This window comes from Amblyomma americanum, chromosome 1 (genome assembly GCF_052857255.1).
Source record: "Amblyomma americanum isolate KBUSLIRL-KWMA chromosome 1, ASM5285725v1, whole genome shotgun sequence".
NCBI classification, from domain to species: Eukaryota; Metazoa; Arthropoda; class Arachnida; order Ixodida; family Ixodidae; genus Amblyomma; species Amblyomma americanum.
The window spans coordinates 102,087,774-102,113,781 of NC_135497.1; the positions used below are offsets into that span (position 1 = coordinate 102,087,774).

Genomic DNA, 26,008 nt, shown 5'->3' on the forward strand with positions numbered 1-26,008 from the left:
TTGTTGTCTGAGTAGCTGTGTTATACGCGTACGTGACGAACGGGAGCACTTGATCCCAGTTGGAGTGGGCGGTGTCAACGTACATGGCGAGCATGTCACTCAGAGTGCGGTTGAACCGCTCAGTCATGCCGTTGGTCTGGGGGTGATAGGCGCTGGTGTAGCGATGAACGATTTGGCATTGCTTGAGCAGGGCCTCGACGGCGTCCGAGAGAAAAACACGGCCGCGGTCACTTAGAAATTCTTTCGGGGCGCCGTGACGAAGAACAAGACTGTGTAAAATGAAATGAGCGACATCGTTTGCTGTAGCAGATTTGAGAGCCGACGTTTCGACGTAACGGGTGAGATGGTCAACGGCAACGATGATCCACCGATTATTAGCCGAAGTAGTTGGAAGCGGGCCATAAAGATCAATGCCGACGCGGTCAAAGGGACGGCCAGGGCAAGGTAACGGCTGCAAAGGAGCGGCGGCGGAGTGGGGGGGGGGGGGGGGGGGGGTTTCTTGTGACGTTGGCAGGCGGTGCATGACCGAATGTGCTGACGTATGTAGCGGTACATACCTCGCCAGTAGAATCGCTGACGAAGGCGAGTATATGTTTTCAGTACACCGGCGTGGCCGCATTGTGGAGCGGCGTGAAAAGATGCACAGATTGTAGCACGGAGGTGTCGAGGGATGACCAACAGCCACTTCCGGCCGTCGGGGAGGTAATTACGGCGGTATAAGAGGCCATCACGAACGGCGAAGTGGTGGGCTTGGCGGCGAAGGGTCCGGGTCGAATGATGCGGCGAGGGCGTGTTCAGGAAGTTTAGCAGCGAGGTGATCCAAGGATCCTTCAGTTGTTCGGAGAGCATATCAGGGATGTTGAACGAAGAGAATTCGTAGGCACAGACGAGGGCAGAGGTTGACTCGCATGGGAGTGACCCCGCACCTCCACCAAGTGTCAAGGCGTTTATTTGAAGCACAGGTCGGTTGGTCTTGGTTGACCGGCGACACGACGGGCACACTCACAGGCGTCGTTCGAAAAAACCCAGCTGCACTTCGTCTGCTTCTTCGTTGTCCCGCTTGAACTCGTCCGCTTCTTCGCTGCGCTGCGCCTGTCGGTCCCATTACAATTAATATAATTAGACAACGCTGAGACTAATAGTATAACTGGTGAGGACATCATATGAGTGCGACGTTATACCAGGTCACTTGACTGCGATGTATTACGCCATCAAATCTAGTCACGTGATAATGGTGTAATATGACATCACACCTACTCACGTGACAACGATGTAATTTCTCGTTATACCAGGCCTCCATCCAACACCCTTCCACCCCCATTTCAATGTCCATATAGATCCCACATTACTACACATGCAGCCGCCGCGGTGGCTGAGTGGCTATGGCGCTCGGGTGTTGGCCCGAAAGACGCGGGCTCGATCCCGGCCGAGGCGGTCGAATATCGTTGGAAGCGAATTTCTAGAGGCCAGTGTTCTGTGCGATGTCAGTGCACGTTAAAAAAACCCAGGTGGTCGAAATTGCCGGAGCCCTTCACTACGGTGTCTCTCGTAGCCTGAGTCGCTTTGGGACATTAAACCCCCATAAACCATAAACCATCACTACACATGCGCGCATGACGCATTACAAGGAGTGCCCACAAAACGGTCCTCATTAATGACATTGGTATTGTCCAACAGGTAAACGCGCCAGTTCTCATTCATGACATGCTGCAAAGATCATGCAACGACGCATGCCTTTGACTTTCTAGATGATAGCGATAATGATGATGCTAGCAGTGTATCTTTATGAACGCCCGGGGAAGTCTGATATACCGCTACCAATTGAAAAGTTGTCAGAATATTGATTAAATATTGTATATTAACCAGCAACCGAAGACAGTTAATGAGTGCGGGAAAGTAGAAATACGTGCAGCTAATAAATAGGGAAGATGATGTTGATGTTCCTGTGAGGGCAATACCCTCCCCTGTTTCCGCCACATTCATCCAGGTGGTGATGGCAATGGTTCCGAAATCCTGGGAATTCTCCGATGACTCGGTGATCCCACGGCATTTTGAAAGAAAGGGCTAGATTCCATCTTTGAACACTGTGCCAACTATTAAAATCGCACGGGTCGAAACAACTGGCGTAGAGTGGGCAGCGTAGACCGCTCTCTGTGTCATGAGTACCACGGCTCTCGGCTCAAATTTTTCCGCAGCGAAATCTATTTTCGAACCCCCCCCCCCCCCCCCCCCCCCCCCCACCACCCAAGGAAAAAAAAATCGCTGAAATACTCATACGCCTCAACAGAATTCTGAGACAAGCTGCTTTAAGTCAATCACTTGCTTACCTTCAAAACTGAACTAATCAATTATACGCCAGCATCCTGGACGTTTTTTAACCGCAGGCACCGCTTGAGCATTCTGCGAACCCTTTTAAAGTGAACGATGGGTCTCTGCAAAATAGTTAAAGGAAAGATAACGTTTAGCGCCTGGTCGTCTGCAAGGCAGGCCTCCAACCTAACTGATCCCCTACGAGAAAAGAAAAAAAAGAATGATTAGAAATAAACATAAATCGAACATTAAAAACAGAAGACAACACTGTGCCCCATTCAACGTCATATTAGAAGGTTTGAAACAGCGACTCAGCAGCACAGCGCGAGCATGTAATCAGTTCTATTCACATATCTTCATTACAAAAAAAGGAAAAAGAATCAGCTACCACATCACCATACCTTCATTATAGTTTTGCATATTTTACCGCTTTAACACCGCTATTCTGGTGTGTTCGCCTCGTGTTGCGGTGTTTCGGTATAATAAGCGAATTTCCGAGAAGGAATAAGGAACCGGAGACTAAAAGAGAGGTTGCTCAGAAGGGTAAAAATGGAAATTATGTTTGCATCTGATTTCATTATCGAACGGAAATATAGAGAATTAGAGTGAGATTCGAAAGGGGAAGTCACTGATAAAAAGCTTCGACGGTGTTTACAGGTTTTTCTGGCTTCGGGCGTTTTTAATAAAATGAGCAGATGTCGTCGTCAAGAACAGTATGAATCATATTCTGTCGCCTGTGCAGACTACTCTAGTTTCTGTTAAGTCAGCTTGTAATGATAATAATAATAATATAAATAATAATAATTAATATTAATATTAATAATAATAATAATAATAATAATAATAATAATAATAATAATAATAATAATAATAATAATAATAATAATAATAATAATAATAATAATAATAATAATAAGTTTATTCTGAGCATGGCTAGACAGTACAGTTGTTGACTTAATTCTAACAGATACCTTTTTAACTACTACATTTATATGTGTGTTGGTATTTAGAGATTTGGCCTTACCAACAGCCATAAGCTGTAACAATAACAGATCTGGACTTTGTGAGGCGCTGTTGCGGAAATAATATTGGCTCTCCGTACGCATCGAAGCCATATTGCTTGCCGTTTTAGAAGTGCATACAGCCACACACACGAGTACAGGTCACACTCGACACGTACGACCAGATACCGCGGGGCAGTAACCATGGCAGTCGATCAAGGGAATGCCTTGAGCACGCGGTTATCACCGTGCGCCTTGGGCATAACACTTATCACCATTCCTGTTATCGCTGCTCAGCACGCACGCGTTGCTCTGTCACTGTCCCGGGTGTCTTGGCGTGCTTCATGTGGCTTTTGTCCTTACGGTCCTTCTTCCTCCGCCTCCCAAAGCTTTAGCGGGGCGTGAGAGCGGCGAAAAAACCGACAGAATAGTGTCAATAACGCATCTGCTCGCCGAATGCAGACTAACTGCTTTAGTTGAATATTACCCATAGCAACAATGCGCCGGCGTTTGCACAGATATTGAATGTTGAGAAGAATATAAAAATAGGGAAGATGGCATATTTGCATTATCCGCTCTCTGCGATCAGGAATGCCAAATGCAATCGCGAAGGCAACATTCAGGGTGTTTTATTTAAGATTTTACACACTTTTTTAAAATAGGTTTCCTGAGTTAGAAGAGCGCTTGTTTCGGCATAGTATTGTTATCGGCAGTACAGTACATCATAATATAGCTAAGAAGTGGTATCTAGCAGGCTGGTTAAGTAACATTGAATAGTTAACTTTTATCTATTACAGTTAGGCTCCTTAATTACTGAGAGGCGCGTAGCCCACCTTAAGCAATATCCATATAAGTTTTTAGAATTTCGAAAACGCGGTTACCCTCGGCGCTGTGGCCCAACAAAATTTGGCGACATCGAGCCAAAATACATGTGCTTTCCGGAAGCTTACAGGCAAAGCAACCTCTCCAGTGCATGTAACTCATCGAAATGGACACAATTGTTGGGCTATATCGCCGAGGGTAACCGCGTTTTCGAAATTTTAAAAACTTATTTGAATATTAATTACGGTGGGCGATCTCCTCCCAGTAGTTAAGAAGCCTAACAGTAATAAATAAAAATTAACTTTTCAATATTAGTTCACCACCTTGCTAGCTGGCACGTAATTATGATGTACTACACCGCTGACAATGCTATGCCAAAAAGAAAAGCACTCTTCTAACTCAAAAAGCCTATTTTTGTTGTTGCTGTTGTTGTGCGCTGGCAGCCGTGTATCCGCGCACTTTGCCCATGATCTTGAAGTTCCCCTTTACTTCCTGCAGCAGGCCTGACTGCAGCACGCCGGAGTTGGTGCCAGGAAGGCGGCGCCGTTACCGCGGCCCTGGTTGTAGAAGTCCGTCTGCTCGAAGCCCTCCTCGACCCGCTGGCCCTGGGTCTGCCGGAAGCCGCCGCACTCGCAGAACTGGCCGCCGCCGCCTCCTGGCAGAGGGCCGCCATCCGCATCCAAGGGACCGCCTACAGCGGGGCTTCCGCCGTGCTTCCCTCTGCCCTGGCCGTGACCCTGGCCTTGATCGCGACCTTGGCCGTGACCCTGTCCTCTCCCGCGACCGAGGCTCTTGCCCTGGCCTTGGCCGCTGGTGTTGCACAATCCCAGCGCCAGCAGAAGCAACAAGGTTATCGCCTGTTCCGGATGAGAGATCAGAACAGGGCGGGCGGTCTTTCAGACTCACAAGTCGCATGTGGCGCAGCAATTGCCTGTAAGAATGACTTTCCGGGTAACTCGTCGACGTCTGCCTCAGGAGAAGGCATTGTTGGGGCATTCGACATAGCCGCAATGGTACAAATCGCTGCTTCATGCAGTCATCCGCAAAATTAACTTGAGTGTAGAGTGTTGGGTAAGGGGCTCATATTTCATGGTCGTGCTGGTTTCTTATAGCGTTTGCTTCGTCCATCACGTCTGTTGCAGGCTCCATCTCTTTATGTCTGTATATCAACAGCACTTCATTGACTGATTGTTATTCCATGACAAGAACTCGGCTTGGAAAATCACAACGATATTAATTCCAGCTGGTGAATCCCCGTTCTCCACCTGAGGAATGCAATATACATATACACACACAAACTGAACAAAGGAAGGGGTAGCCTCACGGAGCTTGCCAACGTTTCGCATATATGTTACGCAGAAGCGTTCGGTTACTACAACAGACGTGTATGCATAATGCGGACCCTCTATTCGTCCTCTTCTATCGTGCGCATTCTCTGATCAGGGTGCTCAGTTTGGAACAAAAGCCAATTATGCAAAGTGCAGCGGAAGTGCTCGAAGCGCGTGGGCACGACACGAAGCTGTAATCCGAGCACAAGCAGTCCTTCGCCATCAAAGCCTCTATGGCGCAATCACAGAGGTTGCGTGAAGAGATTCTTGAGAAGTAAAATTCCGTGTCATGGAGTCATCCAACGTCCCGTTCTGGCTAAAATTTGGTACCATGCAGAATTTCTACAACTGACGGTGTAGGCTGATTCAGTAAAAAAATAATAATGGTAGTGATTTCACGACTTTACGTGACCTTATCTTGCGGTGGCCTCTTACCGTACTGTGAACAAAATTATTTCACCGTATTTATATCGGATGCAAGCGTCTGGCCCTTTAGAATAAACGATCTGGATAACATCAACATTACAAGTCCATTTCTGTCGTCATTCTACACCTCAACTTCGTTTTCTTTTTTCGCTTGCGTAATCCTGTGCCGCCATAGTCAATGTTGTGTGTGTGCCCTTGTTGGTAAAACGTGACTGCTACAGACCCAGAAAAATAAATCTGGGCAGGGTTATGTGTGTCGCCATGGGTCACACACAATCGCTCATCCATCCGAGGGCGTCCGACGTGGCAGGCGCAAATACAGAATGTGTGAGGGTGGGGTGCGGCGATGTAGCGGCCACCGTGGTGGAGGATCGAGTTTGAAAGGTTGGAGCAGGGTTATTCCAGATAAGATCAACCAAAGGGCGTCTGGTCGACCTTGTACATTTACTTTGATATTTTTTATATGTCGTTGCCTGATGACTAAGTAATCTTTCGTGTTAGAAGGCAGCAGAAGAAATTTGGATGAATTAGTACACAGTGAGGCAGTTACATAATAAAACTGACCTCGAATAATGTTCTAAAATTTTCCTGCGACCCTTAGTGTAAATTGTTTCCCAGATTTCTTTAAGGACTTAGGAAGTGCAAGTATAAAACAAATTATGAAACGCTGAAATGCAGGCTTATCGCTGTTATTTGAACTCTAATTGGTGGTAATAAGAGATAAAAGGTGCTTTATCGCCACTTGAAATGCAAGTGAATTCACTTGCTTCTTTTTTTTACCGCCACTACAAAGCAATCATGCACTGTCTTCCACCTTTCCGACGGCGGTAGCAGCACGAGTATGAAATTAACTGAACATGGGATTCTTAAGGAACTAAACCTCGTTCCACGGCTGCGGCGTATGTGATACTCTTCCTCAATGTAATGGAGAAATTTTCCAATCCCAAGTCTCGGAAGGATGTAAACACAGCAGTGTTCAAAAAAGAAAATCTATGAATTCATTACATTAAGATATAAAAAAACGTGAAGCCGCTGCAGCACTAATAGGCCTGTCAGAGTGTTTGCACACTACAGGAATTTAAAATACACTGTGCATTTCTAATGTTTTGGTATGTTTGGATGAGATCATTGCCAACTTTCGCCGCGCTGAAGCTGCCAACAATTCTTTTCTCGTCAGAGTAAAAAATGGCACCAAGAGATTTATAGAGAGTCCTCCACTATTCATATTGTGTGCGTTAAAATATACCTTACTGTCGAAGAACGAGAATTGCAAGGAGTAGGTTGTTGACAGTGCCCGTTCCCGAAATTGCGTTCGAATTGGGAGGATACTAATTTGCACAGGTAAAAGAAAGAATTTCTTTCTCGGACTAGTAATATGAATGCAATGAAAGGGTCTTGATTTAATTGCATGAATTGAACACGAGACTTGAGAAAATTACCTAACGCATCAACCATATTTCAAGAACCGCGCTGGTTACCCTCACATAATTTTACTGACACGCCCAACTTTACACACGCAGTCAAGAAATGCTTTTTCTAGAGGGTTTTAGGCGTGTACTTGCTTTTCAGGTTTACATTGGCTGAAAAACACACCGACCACATCTGGGCCTTTTCTTACCTTCGGGTATTAAAGAAATATAGGATCTTGCTGTCTTGCGAGAATCTAGAATGAGAGATCAGGCATAATAATAAAAAAGTGAATGTGAAAAACAAAATAAAAATTCTCCCTCCTTAAACATTCTGCTGCCGATAACACCAGCAAGCACTAATCCGGAGTCATGTTCTTCAGCATGGTTTCTAGCGATATATATTTGTTTAAGTGAGCATATGCCATGTGCATATTAAGGTCTTATTTTTTTCCCGGAACACGTTAACAGAAGAAGAAAAAAATAAACATGGCTTTATTCATTGAAAACAAACGGGTCCAATCTCGAAACCAGAGGATAGTTGTTCGCCGCCGAAGTCGAATGGCTGGAAATCTCCAATTGGCAGTGTGGCTGTATGCTTGGTCTTGAACACGAACACAGTCTTGCTGTCGCAAAACTGAAACAAAGGCAAACAAAGCAAAGCAAAAGCAGGTTATAAACCTCGGTGGGCAGAGCTTCTGCCACATGAACAGTCTCTCTCCCCAACGTCTGAATTTGCGCCAGCTCGAATTATATGCCACAGCTCAACGCGCCTCTTTTAACTCTAACGTGTGACCCCAGATTGGACGCGCGTACACATATGTCGCTTTGCTGCCTCGCAAAAATTGTTTTTCCTCTGACGGTGCCTGCAACCAGAGTTGTGTGTAACGCGTTAGAAGTATTTGATTACTTGTAACCAATTATAATTTCTTGTAAATTTGCAATTAATCAATTATGTTTTCAAACAGTAACGTTCCGGATAATTCAGTTACTTTTTTCTGTGAATGATTGCCGGCAATCACTTACTTTTTCTTTAAGTGTTAGTAACCAACGGCACAGTATTGAGAACCTCAACATGACGGCAAACACTGGTGCTAGCGGGGATGTGGGATGTTTCCTTCGTGAAAGAGCAAGAACGAACTGGCTGCGGAGGAGCATCGTGAAAGATCATGTCCCTACCACAGCCGGGTGACCACCGTCCTCTACGACAATTCTCGCCCCAGGAAGTATCACGTGCACACTCTGTAGGCACGCCCCGTCCTGTCACATGGCACCGCAACTTCCCTCCCACTAAACCGAACTCGGCGGCTTCTTACAATTTTTTCTTAAAGTTGTTAATTTTTAAGAGGAGTTGTTTTTGAAGTTGTCTTCTCTAGTACAACTTCAAAAAACAACTCGTCTTGAAAATTAACTTGTAAAAAAATTGGAGGGGCACTTAAGCTCCTCATTAAGGGTATGACGCGATAGCGTTAAAGGGGCGTTAATTCTCATGTGTGCGGGATTAGTCATTCTCGACTTTACATTCATAGATCCCTGGGAATGCGCATCCCACTCGCGGTGCAGGGATTGCAGCGGTTAAGTGATGCAGCACTGCCCTGCGATGGCAGGTGCTTCCACCGGTGGAGCTTTTGCGACACAGGCCGCCCTTCCTGAGCAAGCTCTCGCGACCTGTCATTAACTTAATTGCCACCTGCCGTGGTGGTGGTGAGTTGGCTCACAATCCAGTGGGCAGGTGGAGATAACACGACAAGGCCACGTGACCTAGGTGGCCAAATTAGGTTGCTTCTCTGGTGATTTTTCGCCCACAGCGCTGACGGTGATGACGCCAGATTTCCTGCGGAACCTGAGCCTTAACGGTATCGCGTTACCAAACTGAGCAATTAAGTTTCAGTAGTTCATTGAAGTCTCAGTAAATATGTGCTATGGCAATAACCGTTCGAAGGCAAATAACGCAACAATAATCAATTAATTTTCTGTAGTTTTTCAGTTACTATTTTGTGGCTGTAATTGACCACTGTAATCATTTATAACTCAGGTGGAGTAACGGTAATCGCCATCGGTTGCTTATTTTCTGTAATGTGTACAAGACTACCTACGACTAGCACCAAAAGCTTCTAAATGTTTGCTTATACTGAGTTCGTAATACCGGTCTTGAGTATGCAAACATTGTTTAGTTCCCACAGTCAGTTACTAACAAACACCATGTGCCTGGAGAGGTTTCAACGAAAAGTAGTAAGGTTCAACCATGACAAATACAAATATTCTGATTCTTTTACCAACTTTGCAGGCTTCAGTAATCATGATCTAAGGCGAGGAAAGATTGCCTTAAGTTTTTATTGTAGTTGCTAAACAATCTTTACAACATAAACCCGCTAAAATATGTGTCTCTTTCAAAGTCATGGCAAACAGAGCCTAAACACGAGCATACACTGAACGAATACACATGTCGTACCGACGCCTTCAAGAATTAATTTTCAGCTTTAGTCATTCGCAAATTGAACCAACTGGATTCATACATCACCAGCTCAGGTTCCCTTTTTAACCTCAAGGCAATGGAATCTGTCCCAAAGCGGTAACCCGGTGATCGTCGTCCATCCTTCCAGCCGGTAGTGCAACCTGTTCACGTTCCATCCCCATATGGCCTTTTCTTTTTATTTTCGTGCATGTGCGTGTGCTGCTCGAAGTGGCTCTTTTTTATTTTTGTTGTCTTATTCATAGATACAGGCGTAAAATATTATACCTGCAGGACTAATTGCTACCATCAACCACCATTATTACATTATCAGTTTACGATTGTTTTCCCACGCAGGGTTTTGAGTTTGATGTTTTTGAATGTTAACCTGCTAATTAGTTTGTTATAGGTCTTCACTAGATTATTGCTAATATAGAATTATGATGCATTTTTGGTTATTCTCAAATCAAAGTAGGACTCAGTATCGACTTGTGAGGGCCTCATTATTATACTTGCAGTATTAGAAATAAAAAAATAATAATAATGTAATTTAGATGTCTGATGGTTCACACTGCTCCTGTTTGCAGATACATTTCGAGCGACGGAACGCAAAGCAGTGATCAGGGAGACTACAGCGATTGTCTAGCACCGCCATACAGAAATACACACATTCAACGAACGCACACAGCGCTATGAGCAGCTGAACGCGGGGCATACATTTGCTCGAAGTGGCCTTGTGAGACACCGTCTTAACTCCCCTCCCCCTCCCCCAGCCATCGCCTTTCATACCTTCACCATTTCAAAATGCGACTTCCTCCACAGCTAGCAGAGAAATGGCCATCATCATGACGGACATCACATATGTGTAGGACGAGAGCACGCACCCCATGTATACGGGAACTCAGAACGCTCCTCGTGTGGCTATATTTTGGATTTCTCTAATCTATAAATTCAGGTGCAACGAGGCACTGTTGTATGAATTTTCTCAGTGATGACTAATCACTAGCACGAAAAAGTTCATCTTCATCATTTCTGTCACTTCTTACTGCGACAAGAAGGCCTTTTTTTCGATGTCGCCTTGGTTATTCCCTAAATGCCATGTAGTGAAAGGTCAAGCAGGATTTGTAGCGGACGTAGCGCATGTCCTCGAAGTGTGTGAGTCTTATTCTTTATTGTCCGCGCCTTCCCATTCTCCAGAGAAGGCTCTGCCAATGGACATTCCATATCCACGCCATTTACAAACTCCGCCGCACATCATCGCAGCCGTAAGGGCAAAAACTCTCCCTAACAGCTCGAAAGATAATTGCACCGTACGAGGTATAATATCCTGCATGCACCTTTGTATCGTGGCTCAAGATAGTATTTTGTTTTCATGTTCCAGGCGTATAATTCTGTCTTTTTGAAAATGCGTTTGGGGATTTTCCGGATGGTGCTAAATGATAACAGCGCATTCATATCTATCAATGCAGGTCTCCACCATTCTAAGTGGGCATGCACCTATCTCTATCGTTGCGAGCAGTCAGAGTACAAGTCGAAAATTACAGCCTTTGCATTGCCTAATACTTTTAAATGTCCAGGAAAGAAAATAACAACTCTGTTCACGCCTTTCACTGACTCCTTTCGGAGCACGCCTTTCACTGACTCCTTTCGGAGCACGACGGAACGTTCACAGAAAGCACCACACATCGCTGATGAGCACGCGTATACATCCTGCCGCGTTTCGTTAAACTTCGTCGCATGTTCGGAATAAAACGGCGCCTTGAAGAGGCATCCATAAAAGCGGCGTCTTGAAGTCCGCGGCAAGCGTTCCCACCTGGCAATCGTCCACGGGTACCGTGGGACTGTCCTTCGCGAAGCTCATCTGCGCCTCGTTGCGGCCCCGGAAGCGAAGAGCGCGTGCGTGGTCTTGGTACGCTGGCTGTACCAGGCGTTCACATTGTTGCACTCGAAGGTAAAGTTCTGGTACGCGCCGGTGCTCAGGAGACTGAGGAAGCGCAGCTGCACGTCCCCCACGGTTCGGTTGCGCAGCCGGAAGCCGCCTTTCAGGCTGCTGAACCACGAGGACGCGTTGCTGGCAGCGGAGGCGGACTCTGGCTTCTCCCACCAGCGCGCCTTGGTAACATGGAGGAGACATTGCAATCATACGCGCTGTCTTCAGAGACTCTGATAAGTTGTCCGTGCAATGTTAGCCGCTGAAGTATTGTCGTTTTTTTTTTCAACTATCGCCATTTAGCTGGCATCACTCGGGCTTCGCTTCCCTCTGCAGGCAGGGGGCCTATTATTTTTTATTCCTTTTGTTTTGCTCAACAGATTCTTTGTACATACAGGGCGATTTTAGTAACCATTATATATATATATATATATATATATATATATATATATATATATATATATATATATATATATATATATATATATATATATATATATATATATATATATATTTGGGGGGGTTTTAAAACTGTGAAAGATACATCGGTGCGGTCTGTTGAGCTAGACTGTACAGCAAGGTGGATATTGTGTACCTCACAAGGATCCATAGTTAGACAATTAATTGGCTCAAATATAATCATAATCTTCTTGTTTTTCTTTATCTTAGGAGCCAAGATTAAGTTGCGAAATTTATGGCTATCAGCATCAAAGGTGTGCCCTGTTTTTTCATATTTTTATTCGGTAACGTGGTTTGAAATATCCAACGTGAAAATATTCATTTGAAAGCCCGTTGAGTTGGCATGCCCGCATTTCCTACTTATATAATGGCGGCGCTGCGCGTGGCATATCGTCATCGAAAAGTTAACTTCTTCTACATCATGAAATACGCAAAATGCGGCTGTTTTGATGCATAAGAAGTGCAAGAGACGCAAATTTATCAGTATGCAATGCGCAAAAGCCAACTCAACACGCTTTCGAATGCGTATTTTCGACAAACTTTTTCGAAAGACACTGCCTATCAAGAAAATTTAAAAACGCAGCTCCCTTCGATGTTGACGGACATCAATTTCGCAATATAATCTTGGCTCCTAAAATCAAAAATAAAAAGTTTATTCGTTAGTGTTATTTCACTAATATGTTAAATACTGAAATCTACGCTCTCACGGAAACCCTTTTGGTGGGGAATGTCTAGTCGGGAATAATGAACCACTTCACACATTCTATCTATTTTTTTAGGGGCCAGCTATAGCTCAAAATGACTGTCTTTTCTGCTTCTCGCTTTTTCCTGTCATCGTTTTCTTTGCACTTTCTTTGTCACCATTACCAAAGAAAAGGGACCAAGATGAAACCTTTGCATTTTTGTTATCTTGGTCTCCTTGTGATGAAAATGCCATCTTGTAATACCACAACGTTCCGTCCGGCTATATGAGGCACATTCATTTATTTCGCACACCGAAACAATATCGCATCACACATATAGCGCCAGAAGAAAATTAAACAAGCTGTTCGTCATTCTGAAAAAAAAAGAGCCTATGGATAGAAGGCGAAGGAAAAATAAACTTATTAAACTAATCCAAGAAAGGCCAGGGTTATGCGCTGCACTGGCCAACTCTAATCTCCGGCCGACCTACCTGGACAAGCGCGCCGAGTCCGTGTCCCCGTCGGCGAACACGCAGGTCTCTCCGCCAGCGCGCATGCCGCAGAAGACGCGCACTGCGTCGTCTGGCACGTCCCAGTTGGGGTCCACCCAGTACAACCCATCAGAGGAGTCTGGATGCGCGAGCCACAGGTCGCGGCACGATCGAGACGGGTTGGGCCGGGAGCCCAAGGGGCGCCGGATCTGCTCTATCTCGCGCCGCAAGATGTACACTTTAGCGAAGATGTGCGTCAACGTTCGGCTGATTTTTTCTTACGCCACTTCGTCCACTGGCTCCGCGGCGGCCGTAGAGTTCTTGTCATCGTCGTCATTGCCGTCGTCTCCAATGATGACCACGTAGTCTTCTTCCGGGCAGGCGTTGTCTACTCATTCGAGGCTACGTTTGAACCTGTTGTGCAGGTCCCTCTGGAACAGCATCTCTGGGGGAAACTGAAGGCCTTCGCCCGGCGGACCCTGTGAATCACGCACGCAATGCGAGTTAAGAAGAAATCAATTCACCTTGTTTGACTAACCTGTCCGTTACACTGAGTGCCGTACAGAGTGCCTGTTCAGGGCTATTTGTTCGCACCCCCAACATTCTCCCTATGCTCTCAAACAACAGTTTGCTTCCATAGGATTTGACTCCTGCATGCTGCAACGTTCGAGAAGAAAGTGTCGTACTTCTTACACACGAACAGTATTCACTGATTCGCCGCGCTCATTACTGAAAGATGTGTGAACAACCCTGAGACCAGGTCGATTATTTTCATGCTCCGACAAGAACGCGGATCCTGGGCACATATTCCCACAGTGCAGCATGCTGCACCGGGGCGTTTGTCCGGTGCTCTGGACTTCACGTTCTTCAGGAAAGTGCGCCCTCTTCACAGCATTATATGTTCTTGAACTTCATGAAGTTTGGTCTCAGGATTACTTTCAAGGTTTGCCGACACAAGCTTCAGCATGATAAGGCTATTTTTTTATTTTCATCCTACAGGTGACACTGCTTGTCTCATATGATTGGGATCAACACCGAGACATATATAAAGCGGTAACCGCACGAAGCGGTGTTCCTGGCGACGTGACATACCATGGCAACGGCTGTCGCCTACCGCGGCCCCAGGTACGCCCGCACGAAGCGACGAGACTTGGCAACAGAGCGGCGCATTTTCAGTGCCGCTATGTTGCCGCCGCCTCACCGTTGTCACCTCGTGTCATGAGGGGACTATTACGATGCTAGTACCCCCCCCCCCCCCTTTAAGTCTAAACTACGTTAAAAGCCCTGATGAGAATTTCTCTGGCAACACATTGTATTTCTAAGAGACAGGGTGCTGTGGTGTCAAACTACATTCCGCGGTGCTGAGACTTGCAATAAGTGACGGTTCTCTTTGCATTATAGATAACAATGCATACGACACAACAGGCTTTCTTTTTCTATTCTTACCAATCATTCACTGAACTATTTTCATGCATGGCTCAGACGTAGTAGGGGTCAGCGGCTTCTCTGCTGAAACCACGCTAGAAAAACAAACTTTACTCTCAAAATAGCTAGATTGGAACTTACATATCCTCAAAGCATTCTGTTATTAGCTAGTCTCGCGAGCTGGTTTCGTGCTATAAGCGAAATTTTCTGCAAAGCCAGAAACTGAGCGACGCGATGAGCGACAGTGTCGCCAACAATTATTGCCACACGCGGTTAGCGCTTCGCAGCTCTTCCGATATTCTTCCCGTTCCCACACTACACAATGCTTCTTGAAGAAAAAGCAGGGCAAACACTGAGATTGACACGCTTAGAAAATTCAAGCTATATAGCCAAACATCGCTATAACGAAACTGTTTATAACGAAATAATGGATATAACAAAAGAATACCTGTTCCTCTTCGAAGCTCCCTTAGGAGACGATGTATTCAATACCTCGTTTTTACGAAGCGAAATATCCTACGACGTGACATCATGAATAGAAACTGAACATCACTGCCCATTTCATGCTGAGTTTATCCATTTGTAACGATACGCCGCAGTTCGGTAGCCATGCGATGCGCAAAATTGAAATGGCTGCGCATAACGGGCTCGCTACAACGCCGCACAAGCATACGGAAAACTTTTCGCATGAGGCCCGCATGAGCGTTTCTCCGGACCCTTCGTCGCCTTCGGCGCGAGATGCCCAGGCACACATTTTTACCGAAACTCGAGCCCGCGGCCCATTCAAAAATGCCACTTAACACGGCACGCATTGCATGCTGCATCTCGACAGAGTAGACAAGGTTATTGGCGCTCCTCCGCTCTCCAACCCACGCATGGCTCGCTGGGAGCGCGCTGTACTTCTTAGGTGCCGTCTGCAGACCAGTTTCGGTTTTCGCGGCCTGACAATATCAACACGCCGCTTGTTTCAAAAGGTCAATATTAGTGACAACGGCGGAATACAAAAGGCCTAAGACTATTTCCGTTCACCAGAACGCGGCCACAATCAAAGCGGTCGCATCGGGTCAAATTGTCAGCTAGCGAGGGGCTTTGATGTCGCTGCGCGCCAGCCGTCTGCAATATTCGGCAACAAAGAGCCAATCACTAGCACCGTCACCCGCAGTGTGCAAGGAACAGGAAAGAAGGTAAGAGACATATGTCTCCGAAGCAATTGAGGGAGCTTTCAGAAATTATAAACGGTTCTGCGGTAGACCTCAGTCTAGCGTACTCGTCCCCGGCAATACATTACTGTCTTACAGTGACGCCTGCAAGCTCATGCGTCATGCGGGGAAGAAAACCAACTCGGCCACTATAGCCGCGTAATCGCCGCGCCCTCTTTCACCTGTGTCCGTATCTGCTTCAGAACCGAGGACGTTGGGCCAAATATTCTGGATGAGTTTCATACCGTCCTCTATGACAATATTCCTTCAAGACTCATTTGCTACGCCCCGCGGGATAAAAATGCGCCTGCGATTACACGGCTGATATGTTTAGTCGAGGGTTTGACGGCATACCATTTGGTAAGGAATCATGGTGATGCAGATTGCTGGTCACTGGCCAAACTCAAAAGATGAAAAGACGTTTTGGGAGCACTACGGCTCCCTTGTTCACTATATTTATGCAGATTGCTGGTCACTGGCCAAAGTCAAAAGATGAAAAGACGTTTCGCGAGCACTACGGCTCCGTTGTCACTATATCTCTACGATATAGTAAACAAGGGAGCCGTAGCCTCACGCTGATATGTTTAGTTCGTCTACCTATAAAGAGCCGCGTCGGGAGCGTTTGGTGCGAGTGTTGGAGACTGACCAAATACAGATCGGGGGCAGACTAAACAACACACATTTTTCCCTCGGTCAACACGGTGCCAGGATACCCGTTGACATGTGACAGCTGTAGCCAATGTTAATGCGGCTGTAATGAAGTAGCGGTTGTAACGAAATGATCTTGGACCCCCTTCGACTTAGCCATAGTGAAATTCTGCTGCATACCAAAAAAAAAATTGTTGCCTTCACAGAAAAGGGCTGACGTCATAAAATAAAGGTGGCAGCGGTTATTGACCTTGCACAAGATGTTTTAGTTGCCACCGCCGTGGCTAAGTGGTTTTACCGTTCAAGTTCTGAGCCTACGATCGCGGGATAGAATCCCGGCTGCTGCGGCCATATTCCGGCGGCAGGTAAATGCAAAAATAGTGTTGTGTGGCACACATGGGCAATGAAGGGACGCCGAAGTTGAGGGCCGAGACTTAATTTCGACCACATTGGTCTGTTTAACATGCACTCTCATCGCACAGCGCGCGGGCGCTGTTGCATTTCGCCTTCATTATAGCCAGGTTAGGACTCCAACCCGCTGTTTCGGGCACAGCTGCCGATCACCATAACCACTGAGCCACCGTGGCGGGTCGAAATGCAAGCTCGTGTGGTTTGCGATTTTATGTCTGGTCAAAAGCTTCGGGACGTTAAAGGAATACTGAGTAGGTGCTTTCCTTAGCCGCGAGAGCCCAGAGATTGTCGCTTTAAGCTATGCTCTAGCTCCTGACCTTTCAAAGAGCAGGAGTGATCAGTTGTGTATAAACAGTTTTCATTATGGTCGTCTACTGACTACTCTGTAATGTTTGTCTCGTTATACCACAAATGCAACCAGTATACATCTTTCTTCTTCACGCTTCCACTTTCAGCTCAAGTCAAAAGCTTCCGGCACCCACAGTTTCCAATTGGAAGAAAGGCAACGGCTTGAACCAGTGCTACCTTTCGACGAACAGTTGAATTTTGTAATAATACGGTTGCATTTTGTAATGATATGGCCTAGTATTTAGGCGAGCTCCAGGAGTCTAGAATTAATAGCCGCTTAGGTATCTTTAGAAGTAAACTTCGGCGAGTTTACCAGGTCAAATTGGTCCTGCAATGGGCGAAAAGATTTGCAGAGCTATTTCTTTGAATGCCCTGTCCGCTTCCAGATGTTACGTTAGTATAACCTTCAAGATACTATTTACGTAACCGTTCTCTCATCCGAGATACGTTTTCTTCTGAGGACATATATTATCAGCGGGCCTAAATAATAGATTTTGCCGTTCGGTTATTGTCAGCATCATGCTAAATATTTTGAGCGAAGTCCATCATTGGTGACAATGACCATGCAAACATATAAGAACAAAAAGCAGATAAAAGCAAAAAAAGGTACTTCACTTGGCAAAAGTAAGAAATCACATCACGCATAGCTAACTTGCAAATAGAGATTTCTTAAACGGTATATCCACAGGGGACCTCCGGGTCCCTGTAACAAATAAAGAAAGCAGGAAGTTCAAGTTACGGGTTATGGCCGGAGAACCAATGGGGTATTTTTTCGCTAAGATATTATACTTCCTTACGTGAGGCCCAGTTTCACCTTTCATTCCGGCTAGCCCCTGCATCAAAAAAGAAAATGGTAACATTATTTTGCGCCCCAATGCCTGCTGTGCTGCAGTGCCAGCTGTGGAAAATGGGATTTATTTAGAATAAAAGCCTGAGGGGTGGGTTGGTGCATGATGAAATGAACGGCGGCGCTAACAAGGACAGGAACAAGAAAGAGAGAAATCGCTAGAAAACGGAGGCGGGTCGGATTTGCCTCCCCATTGTAAAGAATGCAAGTGTGAGCCAAGGCTTAACGGAATAAGGATTCTGGGCGGGAGTCGCGATCAGGTGCCACGGGAAATTCTTGAGGCTTTTATGATTAAAAATAAGGGAAGCACTTGTTTTAGTGACCCTTCGGTATCCCTCCGTAGAATTGAAGTATCATTTCTTGATAACTTTTTCTGACATCTTGTACTGTGCGACTTTTCAGCCCTCAATTTCTAGCGGCCGTCTGTTGTGTTTGTTTGTTGTTTTTCCTTACGAGAATGATATTGGTTTTATCCTTTTTAGTGTTTGTCATTTTTCGGTTTTTGACTGCTTTTTCTTCTCATGTATGACTGCTTGTGGTACGATTGTTTGACACTGGTTTTGCTAAGAAATGCCCCCTCCTTTTATTTTTTTTTTATTTTTTATCGTTTTATTATTTTTAGTTTTTTAATTTCTTATCTGTTACTTTATCTGCATGGATTATATTTTCTTGTTCGTTATCCTGATGTTGCTGCTTTTTTTTCCACATGCTGGGTTCGGAGCGAGTATGCGATGAGTCTCATGCTTGAGCGGAATGTTTAAATATGCCACTTTTTTCTGCAATAAACAGTTGGGATTTTTTTACCTGAACGCCTTTAGGTTCCGGAATTCCTTCGGGTCCCTGCAGTCCCTTGCCCCCCAAACAAATAAATATATAATACATGCTCGAAAAACCAACGGAATTTGCACACAAGACCCAGCACGCGTACGAAAAAAAAAAGCCGAGACGAATATCTGCATTCGAGTAATGGAAATTCAGAGCGACAAATTTTACTGAGATATTTATATGTGTACTGCAAAAACTAGGTCAATGCAATTATTTTTTGTTTTCTTGCTTTTATTATTCACCTTGTCATTTCAAAACAGAATGATACACACTGCAATTCTCTGGAACCAATATTTACTGAACCTCCTTTCCACCGTCTCATGAAATGTTACGCGATTCCGAGCAGGGGGTGGGTGAGGGATGAGAAGGGGCACAACCAATTATAATGGCGTGCTTCTTGGATTCGAGAAACCGAAACGATTCACGTCATACTCACGTCATACACGCCTCTATCCACCATATTGGATCGTGACGTCATCATTGGCACGCGGCAGGTGGTTGTTTCTAGAATGCTATTTTAGATGGCGCTAAAGGTCTCAATGTGAGATGTGCTGTTTTCTAGTTGCAGCCACAGATGGCGCTTTCATCTCGGGGTGGTAGGAGACCTCACGAAAACTCGAATTGTCATGAGTAGTTGCTGCCACAGATGGCGCTGGGATAAAGGGTGGTAGCGGACTCCACGATATCTCGAAACGTGATGAGTAAGAGCTAAGGCTCTTTATACGTTTAACGTCGGCTCGAACTGACAGCGAAGACTATAGTCAACATTAAAAACTGACAGAATTAGCTGTTTAATACATACCGGCTCTCTCTTTGGTCCATCCGATCCTTTGGGCCCTTCCATGTAACAGGACTCTGTAAAAGCAAGTTGGACTGAACTGAAACCTTTCCCTACCTCTGTTTGTTGATAGCCCCACTTTCAGCCGCAGCTGTATAAAAAAGAAAAATATTATTGTGCCAACTCATTCGGATCGAAGGCACGTCTGGTAGCAATGTACACTGTAAAGATCATTTATGCAAATAGAAATGTACTTCGAGAAATGTATTACGAAAGAAGAAAAGAGAGTTCTGCTTAACTGGTGAATGAAGGTATATGAAGAAATCTCAATTATGATGCGAAAATTGCATAAAGGCAACAACCTGGCTGGGCTTGCGAGTGCTTGCGAAGTCGACGTTAAAGCCGCTTTAAATACTGCAACATTTGTCGGAGTACCCGGCAAAGCGGCAGTGAAATATCGGCAGCGCACAACCCCCGCCCCACCTCTGAACTCGCTTCCTGGTGCACCTATATCACGTGAACGAAGCCGCCGCAATCCCAAGAGCTCCCTCTCCCAGGCTCACAAGGCCTCGTTGCCCGAGTCCACAGGGATAATATTGTCTTATCGCGAACGCCAGATTTATTGGTTACGCTTTTCTATGACGCAAATGCCGCAGCTATTTACCCTGGAGAAAGTACCGCACACAGCTCCCGCTAAAAAATAAAGAGAATAATAGTTCTTCATTCTGTTTTAATGACCGAAGTGCCCGTTAGGGTATTACATAAGAGGGGGGGACACATCATGAAAAACTCTTCAAAGCATTGCATCGTCGTCGCAAGTTAACAATACCAGTTATTTAAAAAACAAATAAAAATTATTAGCTTTCTTTAGGCAACACTGAAGAAAACATACGGTAAGTGCGGTATACACTGCAGTATATACAGCGATGCGCATGCAGCCGGGTTACGATAAACACACAAAGAATAAATGATGTATTCAGGGCAAAAGGAAAAAGTATGGATAAAAACAACGAGAGAGAGAGAGAAAGAGAGAGAGAAATAAACTGAGGGCGGGGAAACTTCTCTCATTGAAGTCAGTTGTCCTGCCTTAACCACTTACTCATAGTAGCGTGACTAAACTGTCTTTTTCATTGCTCGCGAAGCAAACAATGTCTTCATTAAGGTCATTTCATTCATTAATCCGCAGATAAAGAAATGAAAACCGTAATAAATACGCTCGCGCAATTGCATGGCTCCACCTCACCTCACCTCACGCGAATGCATGGTTCCACTTCACGCTGATCTCACAAAAGGTGAGATCAGCGGCTGAATCACACGCTGAAACTGTATCTACATAGCTACAAAACCAAAAGCAATAAGAACAACTGAATCCAGATGCACTAATCACACATTAGCTGTCATGTATTTTCGTAGAGTATGATTTCAGCAAGAAGTTTCATGGGAACTGCCGATCCAGCACGCGGACTACTGGAAGAATGCAGAAACATTGAAGGTGTTACTATAATCAACAGCCAGTTTCTATACAGTGAAAAGAAATGCGTAAACTCTACCCTCGGCCCAGTAGATCCCCCATATGTCCTGAAAGGCCGGGAACCCTCTTTATCCTTGTGGAGAAAAACATAAAAATGTCAGTGAATTTTTAAGAACTTCTAAAAATACTGAAAAATCATAAATAAAACGTGTGTACATTATACTCAAGGCATGTTCTCAGCAATCCACAAGTTCCGGCTGAAAGTAAAAGAATGGAATGGAGACCATACAGATACTGATTTTTTTTTTAACATACATCCCAGCGTAATCAAAGCTGCGCTACCGATATAGTTTCTTTTATTTTCAATACTTCTTTCTCGCTTTATGTAGCGCTGATATCATTGGTTCTTTGTCAGAATGTCCACAAGATTGAGCTTTTTTGCGCACAATATTTGCTTTCTAATTCGTCGAACACAGTACGCAATAATAGCAGTAATAACGATGAAGCGGGAAAGACCTGTGACATTATGCCAGAGAACTGAATATTTAGAGAATAAAGTGAAACATGTTAATGGTCCGGCTTTATCGGCACCTGTCTGAAACTTGGTGTTTTTGTTTAAAACAAAATATTATAGTTAGTATGGACGTGAAATTGTCGGGATATTGCTCGAAATTGCAAACAGAATAAAATGCACAAGTATATAGCACTGAAACTGCCTAGAGCTTTGCCATGTTAACCGCAATTTTCCAAAAATGAGCTTTTTGAGTTAGAAGAACGGTTTTTTCGGCATAGCATTGTCTGTGGTGTAGCACCCCAGAAAACAGCTGAGACATGCTAACTAGTAGGCTGGTTAACTATTATTCAATAGCTAACTTTTTATTTCTTACTGTTAGTCTCCTTACTTATCGAGAGGCGTGTAGCCCTTCGTAAGTAATATTCATATCAGTTTTTAGAATTTCGAAAACTCAGATGCCTTCGGAGCTGTGGCCCAGCAAATTCTGCCTACATTGCGCCAGAGTACATGCGCTTTCGAAAAGCTTTCAGGTAAAGCAACCTCTACAGTGCACGTAACTCGTCGAAATAGACAAAATTTTCCCGGCCATAGCACCGAGTGCGACAGAGTTTTCGAAATTCTAATTCTCATACCAATAATACCTACGGCTGGCTACTCGCCTCTCAGTAATTGAGGAGCCTAACGGTGATAGTTAAAAAGTTAACTACTCAATATTAGTTAAGTAGCCTGTTAGCACGTCTTAGCAGCATATTCTGACAGCTGCACCGCTGACAATGCAATGAGACAAAAAGCGCTCTTCTAGCTAAAAAAGCCTATTTATAAAAATAGCTGAATATCTTAGGTGAAACACCCCGTATGCATCATCTTTAATGCACTGACCTATTCAGCTTTGGTATGGTATGCCTGCAGTATACTGTCTAAATAAAGGCACGATAACAAGGCCTGTGGCTTGGGTGCTGTGACCAACCCTGTATTTAGAACCTCTGCTTTACATGCTTTTATACATTTTTGTTAATCTCCTGTGTAATGGATGGCGTATACACCTGGCGATTCGTTAGGTGCTCTGTTAATTTGATAGATTTTGAGGCAAGTTTTAAATTTTGACGAAAAACCTGCAGGTTCTTTTCAGCGACTGAACAAATTTGCCAAACGTGGTTTTTCCAGTATACATCCTGAGATACAAGGATTCCCAGATAAATGTGTAACTTCATCCACTGTGGTTAGTAGGGTAGATCCGAGTACACTGTCGAAATCGTTTCGTATTCGTGAGCGGCAGAGCCACTCTATTTCCTAGTTTACGTGCACTTTCCAATATACTTCGACTCCAGAGCATCCTGACTCGTATAGCGCATGCACCTGGCTGTCTGAGCGTCACTCGTGCTTATCAGCACAAATCGCACAGCCTTTGTCAGGAATTGTTCGCCTGGCGGCGTAATGCATGCGTGCCTCATAAACCAGCACACTTGTATTTTCCCCACTAACCCCATCATTACGGAGCAGCCTTGTGGCATGTTGCACTGTCGGCAGAACACAAGCGAAAGCGCAACGCCCAGCGGACTGTGTACACGGCGCAAATCCCGAATCTGCGGCTCATAAACATCCTTTTGCTAGTAGGCCTGGGTATCTTTTCAAAGGTAAACGTCCGCACAAACGTGAACGGAGCGCGCTATTGCCTTCCAACATTTATCACGCGTTACCTAATTGAAATTACTTGCTGGTGTTGGACGTTGATGCGCTCTCTCGTGGAGAAAGTGTTTCTTCCCCTCCGATAGTAAATTCGCGATTGAATTTAAAACGCAATAGAGTGCTCCCTTTGCTCATGTCCTTATCCGTACATTTCTCTAGTAGTTACGCTTGTGTCAATAGTGCCTGTTGTGTTTCCAGAGCTGCGCTTTCCCCAAGTTACTACGAGCGCGGGTAGTGCTGTCAAGCCGAACTGCACACGCGCACAGGTATCCAAGGTAATCCCACACACCACTGAGAGAGTCAACTGGGTGTGTTTTCCGTCCTCTTCACGTGTCTTTCGTGTCCATAAATTACTGGGCAAAATAAAACACTGAAAATTTAAAATGCCGTCAATCGAAATAAAGGAACAAATATTTCGGGACAAAAATGCATCGAGTTGTATTCCTGGTTATTTTGTAAAGAAGTATAAACCTGCATTTTTGGTTATAACTGGCCGATTGCCTAACGTTTCCTTCGAAAATCATGCAGAAGCCTGATTACTTCCTAGTCACATGATTTCAGAAGAACAATGGCCTGCAGTAGATATGCTTCAGAAACATCCAGGTGCGGATTCGAAAAAATGTGCAATGCGTGGCTTAGGTCACACCTAGGTTAGCCAACGCACGTTCACAGCCCAGGGGAAGCCAACGCACTTGCAGATTTTACACATGAAATACCTCGTGAACCTGTTTCCCGGCGCGTAAATGAACACAAGAGTGCCCCACCTTTTCTCTTGGTTCTCCCGGTGGCCCCTTTTCTCCCCATAGTCCTTCGAACCCCTGCGACAGATTCAACAAAAATGTAGCGCACAAAGACGGAGAGAAAGCAAAAGGCGAAAAATGCTCTGCTCCAGCTGTGAGGAGAAAAAGGCACGCAGTCCACAGCGAAGGCATCAGACAGGGCTTCGTTCTGGGCGCTGGCTGGGTATCTGCTTGGGGCTGCCAGATCGGTGCTGGGCCGCCGGGCACCTACAGTTAATCTTAATTGCTTCAAGTTACCTCCACTAAGCCTTGTCGTACGGCCTTCCGAAGTAAGAAATTTTCGAAGAATGTGCCATATGTTCCCCGCAGAAGTTTGATTTTTGAATACCCAGAAATTCTGGACAAGCGAATGTGTCATCCCGAAATAGCTTATGAACGCCATTTTTTCATGTATTGTAAGATTTCACTATAAAAATCAACGTATCCGATTATCGCCCGTCGACAGACCTGCATTTTTTTCCTATTAACGTTTTTCGTATTCCCAAAAACGTTCCCCATCGGTTCTCTAAAGCAGTTTCAAGTATTCAATGCGAGCGATGGACAAACTAAAATAAATATTTTACTCGCATCGGAAGAGTAGACCGTTACCTTCAATATTTCTATAATAGTACCTTAAAATATTTCCACAATTAAAAAAAGATCTCCAAGAATTCTGAACTTCGGAGAATGTGCCGCATGATCCCAGCAAACGCAGTTTATTTATTTATTATTTATTTATCAGCCCCTGTAGGCCATTACAGTGGGGGGGGGGGGGGAAGGGGAGTAAAATACTCAAAATAGAGCGTAAACACAGGAATTTCATCAACAATCAAAAATATGCTAACACTGGAATCAATTCAGCATAGAAGCAAGAGAGTCATTTGATACGACAGTTGCAAGAGACCATCAAGTCGATTCAAATCCCTGATACTTCGGGGAAAAAAGGACATTTTGAAGGGCTCTGTTCTACAGTATATTTCTTTCACTTTGTTCCTGTGATCTGTACGCGACGGAATGTAGTTGGGACTCAGTATGTACCGACCCGACGTGGCCGGGCTTCCCACGTGGCTTGAAAAATTTCATCAATATGCAAAATTGCACTCGCGTAGGCATAAAGATGGTTTCCTTGGCTCTGTGGCCCTTCAGTACACAGCCGTGTCAGAGAGTTAGCCGAATACGTTCGCATTTTTTCCTTCCTGGTTGCAAAGTGTCAGTCAAGATCATAAGCGGGAAAAGCAGGCCGGCATCGCTAAAAGATCAAATGTTGTTCGATTCATAAATACAAGCAGTGCGAATAGTGCTTGATGACTATCGCAGCACTGCACCGTAACTAGGCTGGGATAACAAAACAGCTACGCGGCTGATATATGCTTGTCTTCGGACCCCCAGGGCCTCCCATACCCTGGACGCCTTCGATGCCCGGGAACTCACCTTGGAGCCCATGGTCGCCTTTCTGGCCGTCGGCCCCGGGTGAGCCCTGTGATAACGGGTAGCACGTGTCATAACAAACGCTCCACCACTTGCACGCGCGTCACCGAGAATGGTAAGACAGGAAATCCATAGCGCTTCAGAAAAAAAAACATAAATCTCATAACGATAACATTCCTGCCTTTACTAACTACTGTCATAAATTTGTGCATGCGTAAGCCCGAATAAAAAAATAACAAAAGCTCTTCATCAACGTGAAAACTATCCGCTGTGTCGCCTGAAAGACAGTCACTTTGTCACCTTTGTCACCAGGCGGCCCACATGGACCGTCGTCACCCTGC

The 26,008-nt window shown here is 45.0% G+C and overlaps 2 pseudogenes; both read right to left on the minus strand.

Annotated features, from left to right (window-relative positions):
- Window positions 1–4,541: 4,541 nt before the first annotated feature.
- On the minus strand, window positions 4,542–5,048 carry LOC144112915 (uncharacterized; annotated as a pseudogene).
- Window positions 5,049–7,792: 2,744 nt separating this feature from the next.
- On the minus strand, window positions 7,793–25,682 carry LOC144112923 (collagen alpha-1(V) chain-like; annotated as a pseudogene).
- Between the last annotated feature and the right edge of the window lie 326 nt (window positions 25,683–26,008).